This window comes from Penaeus chinensis, chromosome 28 (genome assembly GCF_019202785.1).
Source record: "Penaeus chinensis breed Huanghai No. 1 chromosome 28, ASM1920278v2, whole genome shotgun sequence".
NCBI classification, from domain to species: domain Eukaryota; kingdom Metazoa; phylum Arthropoda; class Malacostraca; order Decapoda; family Penaeidae; genus Penaeus; species Penaeus chinensis.
The window spans coordinates 3,276,745-3,284,244 of record NC_061846.1 but is presented as its reverse complement, the minus strand read 5'-3'; the positions used below and the strand labels follow the sequence as shown (position 1 = coordinate 3,284,244).

Here is a 7,500-nt window from a genome sequence, read left to right as displayed (position 1 = left end):
AACGGGGTCGCGTTGTGGTGAGGGGCGAAGGAGGGGGGGGGGGGGGTATGGGAAGGGGTTAGGAGTTGTTCGAGGCGCTGGAGAAGGAGGGGAAGGAGGAGGTGGGGTGGAGGAGGAGGGGGAGGAATGAGGGTGTAGGAGGAGGGGAAGGGGGAGTGAGGTTGGAAGAGGAGAGGAAGGAGTGAGGGTGGAAGAGGAGGTGAAGGAGTGAGGGTGGAAGAGGAGGGGGGTTGGAGGAGGAGGGGAAGGAGGAGGGAGGGTGGAGGAGGAGGGGAAGGGGGAGTGAGGGTGGAAGAGGAGTGGGTGGAGGAGGAGGGGAAGGGGGAGTGAGGGTGGAAGAGGAGGGGGGTTGGAGGTGGAGGGGAAGGAGGAGTGAGGGTGGAGGAGGAGGGGAAGGGGGAGTGAGGGTGGTAGAGGAGTGAGGGTGGAGGAGGAGGGGAAGGAGGAGGTGGGGTGGAGAAGGGGGGGAAGGGGGAGTGAGGGTGGAAGAGGAGTGAGGGTGGAAGAGGAGGGGTGTGGAGAAGGAGGGGAAGGGGGAGTAAGGGTGGAAGAGGAGGGGAAGGAGGAGTGAGGGTGGAAGAGGCGAGGAGGGGTGGAGGAGGAGGGAAAGGAGTGAGGGTGGAGGAGAAGGGGAAGGAGGAGTGAGGGTGGAAGAGGAGGGGGGTGGAGGAGGAGGGGAAGGAGGAGTGAGGGTGGAAGAGGAGGGGAAGGAGTGAGGTTGGAAGAGGAGGGGGGTGGAGGAGGAGGGGAAGGGGAAGTGAGGGTGGAAGAGGCGAGGAGGGGTGGAGGAGGAGGGAAAGGAGTGAGGGTGGAGGAGGAGGGGGAGGAAGAGGGGGGGTGGAGGAGGAGGGGAAGGAGGAGCGAGGGTGGAAGAGGAGGGGAAGGAGGAGGTGTAGTGGAGGAGGAGGAGGAGGAGAGGGAGGAGGAGTTGGGAGTGGAGGAGGAGGAAGTGGGAGAGAGATGGGGAATTGTTGGACGAGGTGAAGGAGGAGCAGGAGTAGGGTGTGTGGAGGAAGGTGGAGGAGAAGGTAAGGGAAAGGGTGGGAGTTGGAGGAAGTGGAGGAAGGTTGGGGGTGTGGAAGGCGGAAGAGGAAAGGTGGGGGTTGTTGGAGGAGATGGAGGAGGAAAGGTGGGGGTTGTTGGAGGAGATGGTGGAGGAAAGGTGGGGGTTGTTGGAGGAGATGGAAGAGGAAAGGTGGGGGTTGTTGGAGGAGATGGAGGAGGAAAGGTGGGGGTTGTTGGAGGAGATGGAGGAGGAAAGGTGGGGGTTGTTGAAGGAGATGGAGGAGGAAAGGTGGGGGTTGTTGGAGGAGATGGAGGAGGAAAGGTGGGGGTTGTTGGAGGAGATGGAGGAGGAAAGGTGGGGGTTGTTGGAGGAGATAGAGGAGGAAAGGTGGGGGTTGTTGGAGGAGATGGAGGAGGAAAGGTGGGGGTTGTTGGAGGAGATGGAGGAGGAAAGGTGGGGGTTGTTGGAGGAGATGGAGGAGGAAAGGTGGGGGTTGTTGGAGGAGATGGAGGAGGAAAGGGGGGGGGGTTGTTGGAGGAGATGGAGGAGGAAAGGTGGGGGTTGTTGGAGGAGATGGAGGAGGAAAGGTGGGGGTTGTTGGAGGAGATGGAGGAGGAAAGGTGGGGGTTGTTGGAGGAAGATGGAGGAGGAAAGGTGGGGGTTGTTGGAGGAGATGGAGGAGGAAAGGTGGGGGTTGTTGGAGGAGATGGAGGAGGAAAGGTGGGGGTTGTTGGAGGAGATGGAGGAGGAAAGGTGGGGGTTGTTGGAGGAGATGGAGGAGGCAAGGTGGGGGTTGTTGGAGGAGATGGAGGAGGAAAGGTGGGGGTTGTTGGAGGAGATGGAGGAGGAAAGGTGGGGGTTGTTGGAGGAGATGGAGGAGGAAAGGTGGGGGTTGTTGAGGAGATGGAGGGGAAAGGTGGGGGTTGTTGGAGGAGATGGAGGAGGAAAGGTGGGGGTTGTTGGAGGAGATGGAGGAGGAAAGGGGGGGTTGTTGGAGGAGATGGAGGAGGAAAGGTGGGGGTTGTTGGAGGAGATGGAGGAGGAAAGGTGGGGGTTGTTGGAGGAGATGGAGGAGGAAAGGTGGGGGCTGTTGGAGGAGATGGAGGAGGAAAGGTGGGGGTTGTTGGAGGAAGATGGAGGAGGAAATGTGGGGGTTGTTGGAGGAGATGGAGGAGGAAAGGTGGGGGTTGTTGGAGGAGATGGAGGAGGAAAGGTGGGGGTTGTTGGAGGAGATGGAGGAGGAAAGGTGGGGGTTGTTGGAGGAGATGGAGGAGGAAAGGTGGGGGCTGTTGGAGGAGATGGAGGAGGAAAGGTGGGGGTTGTTGGAGGAGATGGAGGAGGAAAGGTGGGGGCTGTTGGAGGAGATGGAGGAGGAAAGGTGGGGGTTGTTGGAGAAGATGGAGGAGGAAATGTGGGGGTGTTGGAGATGGAGGAGGAAATGTGGGGGTTGTTGGAGGAGATGGAGGAGGAATGGGGGTGTTGAAGGAGGTAAAGCGTAAAAAGGGTAAAAGTGGTCGCAGAAAATAAAGATAAAAATATAGTAAACGAAGTAAGAAAAGAGATAGAATAGGGAAAGAGATGGAGTCGGAGAAGCATAATTACTTTATCCATAAATAATTTCAACTGACATATATGACATTATCAAATGCTATTCTTAACACGGTGAGTTAACCTTGCTAAAAGAACAACAATGGTTATTCAAAATAAACACAAGACAAGGCTTGAAATAGTATGCTCTGTTATGTTTATATTGTTAATGTTATGCATTATCGAGTATGCAATATCATAATAAAAGTTATTGTTCTCATTTTACTTTACGCAATAATTTCTGGTTTATCTATTCATTCTATAACGAAATGTTACGTAATTAGGCAAAATCTGTGAATGACTGATTACGAAATCTGGAATATGTTAAGAAAAAAAACTACAGTTGTGAAATCTTAAATGATTGCGAAAAGACTAATAATAGAATAATGATGATAATAATAATAATAATAGTAATAATAATGATAATAGTAATAACAAAGATGATACTACTACTACTATTATAATGTTAAGAAAATAAAAATGAAAGTAATAATAATAATAATACTGATACAAGAAAATTCTAATAACGGTAATGGTAAAAGAAAATAATAATACTATTGATAGTGATGATAATGATAACAATGATAATAGTAATTGTTATTAATAATAATAACAGCATCAACAACTGTCACAACACCAACAAAAACACGTTGATAAGAAAAAACATTAATAACAACGATAATAATAATAGAAACTAGAATAATTACCGACAAATACAAAAAAGAGAAATATTTACTTTGAATAACAAAAGCCGCCCCTTTGCACAGCACTAACCGACGCGCGTTAAGATAGTGCTGTCCAGAAGCTGCAAGTTATTTATAAACATGCTGTGCGCGTCTCTCTTATTTTCCATTTCTTTCTCTGTTTTCGTTGTGGTTGCACAAGTTGTAGAAGTAATGATGTTTTTTTTTTTTTTTTTTTTTTTGAAAGTGTTGAGTAATAATAATTGGTTTCACACACACAAACACACACGCACGCACACACAAACACACACACACACACACACAAACACTAACACTCATATATATATATATATATATATATATATATATATTTCTTGCAACAGATCCGCACGTAAGAAAAAAAAAAAAAAAAATTAAACATGCAATAACAACCTAATTTCTTTATTTCAGATTGGCGCAGTCGCAAGAATTAACTAGAAAGGAAGGAGTGGCAGGAGAAGAAAACAGTGAAGTGAAATAAAAAAGAAAAATAAAGTAATATTATGAAGATGAAATAACAAAAAAACGACACAACGCATGTATAAAGAAAGAAAAGAGAGAACACAAGACTCGAAATTCTTCACAACAAACAAAAGAGCAGAGTCGATGAAGTTCTAACCGCGTGTCTAAAGGATCGAAACCTATTCCCCCCAAAATACCTTCCACCATGAAGATCCTAATCCTCACGACCTTTTTCGTCATCAGTTGTTGCATGTTGCGAAGCCATGCACTTCCGAATCAGATCGTTATCGGTAAGTCTATAAATGGCAGATTGCGTATCTATGGATTTCATTATTCCGTTGAATATTCTGCTGTCTATCTATTATCAATGTTATCGTTACGGTTACAATCGTTACATAGATAATAGCATTGATGGTAATAATTCTGGTGATGAATTTAATCAAATAATGATTATTTTTATCATTATCATTGCTGTTATAATTGTTATTATCCCTATCACCTTTATTATTACTCTATTATCATTCTTGTTCGTATTATTTTACTTCATTACGGTCATTCTCGTTAATATAATTATCATTATTATTATCATCACTCTTCCCATCATCATCTTCTTCGTTTTTCTTTATCTTCTTCCTATTCGTATTCTTATTCTGATTATCCTCATTATTAGTATGACAACAACCAACATTATTGCCATTGCCATCATCATTATAGGTACAACAAGAATACTTCATCACATAACACTGATCAGAAGAGAGCAGCGCTATTTACACGATTCTGCAGGAGAAGGACTTTGGCATCATAATTATTTTATTATCATGCGAGCTGTGCCTTCAGCAAAATCTTGTAATTCTCCTTACATGATGTTACAAGTTACGGTAGGACACTTCTTTCAAAGCGAAGGGGTTGGCAGACCAAACACCCGCTTGGCATTTTTTGTGAGACGGCGAGGCAGGTGAACGGGAGGATGTAGACAGCGCTGGAGCCGAATCTGGGACGGTTACTGTATACATTCACACATATATACATCCATCTATACATATGTATATGTATATTATATATATATATATATACACATATACATATACATATGCATATCCCTCCCTCCCCCTCTATTTCCCTCCCTCCCTCCCTCCCCGTCTCCCACACCACCTAAGTTGTTACTCCCCGGGTCGTTGTTTTCGAAGCCCCGCTGTTTGTTTGGCTGAGGTAAGGTGAGCCACATCGTCGTCTTTGGTGTGTGTGTGTGTGTACGTGTGTGTACGTGCGTGTGCATGTGTATGTGTAAGTGTGTGTGTGTGTTGGGACTCTGACAGGGACCATCTGGGATGGGGGGGTAGGTGGTAGAGGATGAGGTGGAAAGGGGATGGGAGGGGAGGGGAGGGAGGAGTGGGGAGGAGAGGAGTACATGGGGTGGGAGGGTAGGGTAAGGGGGGAATGTAGGGGAGGGGAGGGGAGGGGAAGGGCGGTAGAGGAAGGTAAAGCAAGAGAGAGAGAGAGAGAGAGAGAGGGAGAGAGAGAGAGAGACCGGGGGGGGAGGGGGGGGGAGGGAGGGAGAGAGAGAGAGAGAGAGAGAGAGAGAGAGAGAGAGAGAGAGAGAGAGAGAGAGAGAGGGAGAGAGAGAGAGAGACAGGGGGGGAGGGGAGAGAGAGAGAGAGAGAGAGAGAGAGAGAGAGAGAGAGAGAGAGAGAGAGAGGGGGAGGGGGTGGGAGAGAGAGAGAGAGAGAGGGGAGGGGGTGGGAGAGAGAGAGAGAGAGAGAGAGAGAGAGAGAGAGAGAGAGAGAGAGAGAGAGAGAGAGAGAGAGAGAGAGAGAGAGAGAGAGAAAGGGAGAGAGAGAGAGAGAGAGAGAGAGAGAGAGAGAGAGAGAGAGAGAGAGAGAGAGAGAGAGAGAGAGAGAGAGACAGACAGACAGACAGACAGACAGACTGACTGACTGACTGAGAGGGAGGTGGGTAGTTAAGCACAACCCACGAAACGACTTAAAGACTGTAATAAGCAGCAAGAGTTTGTTTTTGTTGGATCTTCCCCGGGGCGGAGTGACAGGAAAAAGGAAAAAATGGAGAGGGAAAAAGTGAGAGGAAGGGAGGAAGATGGAAGGAGAGAAAGGGAGGGAGATGGAACGAGGGAAGGAGAAAGGAGGAATGAAGGGAAGGAAGGATAGAGGAAAAAAGAGAGAAGGAGAGAGCGAAAAGAGAGAAAATGAGGGAGACGAAGAAGGTGTACGAAGGAAGGAAATGGAAAGGAGGAAGAAGGGAAAGAGGAAGAGGATGAAGGAGAGAAGGAAGAAGATGTTAAGAAGAGAGGAGGGAAGAAGTGAATGAGAGAAGGATGAAAGAATGAATGAAAAAGAGAGACAATGAGTAAGGGTTAACTGAGAGATAAAAAGGAAAAACTACAAATAAGACGGATGGAAGGAGATGGAAAGGGGGAATGAGGGATGAGTGAATGGATGGTATGGCAAAGATACGCAACCCCTCCCCTAAATTCCCCCGTTTTCTGTCGATCCCTTTTTCGTAGTGTAAGCGACGTAAACAAACGGGCCATGCGGTGAAACCCGAAACCCAAACGTTTAGGAAATGATGGTGTTTAAAGGTGTGTTATTATGGCAGGGAGAGAGAGAGAGGAAACGTGAGCGAAAGAGAGTGCTTTGTGGTTGTTGGTCTGTTGGTTTTGTCATTAGGTGTGTGGATGTAGGTATAAATATGTGTTTCTATGCAAGAGTATGTATGCGATTTTGTGTGTGTGTGTGTGTGTGTGTGTATGTGTGTGTGTGTGTGTGTGTGTAAGTACTTATGTATGTATGATTGTATTTATGTATATTTATGTTTGTGTGTATATATACCTATATGAATATGATTTTGCAATTCATGTATTTACCGGTGTTTATACATTTTTTACGCATGTGTCTGTAAGGATAACCGCGAAAACGAGAGAGAGAGAGAGAGAGAAAGAGAAAGAGAAACAGAAAGAGAGAGGGAGAGGGAGAGGGAGAGGGAGAGGGAGAGGGAGAGGGAGAGGGAGAGGGAGAGGGAGAGGGAGAGGGAGAGGGAGAGGGAGAGGGAGAGGGAGAGGGAAAGGGAGAGGGAGAGAGAAGGAGAGAGAGAGAGAGGAAGAGGAAGAGGAAGAAAGAAAGAGAGAGAGAGAGAGAGAGAGAGAGAGAGAGAGAGAGAGAGAGAGAGAGAGAGAGAGAGAGAGAGAGAGAGAGAGAGAGAGAGAGAAGGAGAGGTAGAGAAGGAGAGAGAGAGAGAGGAGAAAGAGAGAGAGAGAGAGAGAGAGGAAAGGGAGAGAGAGATTGATTTGATTTGATAACATTTATTTACAGAACAGTACACATGCCCTGCGAAAAGCCAGGGTAAGATACCAAAGCATCTATCCAAACTTGCTGTGCTTCAATTTTTGTAGAGGGCAATCAGTCAAACATTAGTGTTTCAAACATACCTGATGAACTGTGCTGTTATCACTGTATTAAAATATCATCTGGCTGGTAAAAAACCGTTTATATCACTAATCATGTCAAAGACAAGACCAGTGTCTATAATAAAGTTAATATAATCAACAAGTGCTAATCTGTGAAAAGTACTATTTGATCGATAGGATGCAGTAAGAGTAAGTAATGAGTGAGATTATGCGACTTGGGTGCCTTGCACAGTTTGCAGTGGTGATATGAAACAGGTTTTGCATCCAAAACTGCATCCTCACTGCATGAGATTGGAGTATCGAGG

The 7,500-nt window shown here is 46.6% G+C and overlaps 1 long non-coding RNA gene across 1 annotated transcript in view; it reads left to right on the top strand.

Moving 5' to 3' along the window:
* Positions 1–7,500, top strand: part of LOC125040183 — a 25,760-nt gene that overhangs the window by 8,260 nt on the left and 10,000 nt on the right. Inside the window, exon 2 of the long non-coding RNA XR_007116170.1 lies at positions 3,727–4,067. This is a non-coding gene — a long non-coding RNA (uncharacterized LOC125040183). The remainder of the gene's footprint in view (positions 1–3,726; positions 4,068–7,500) is intronic.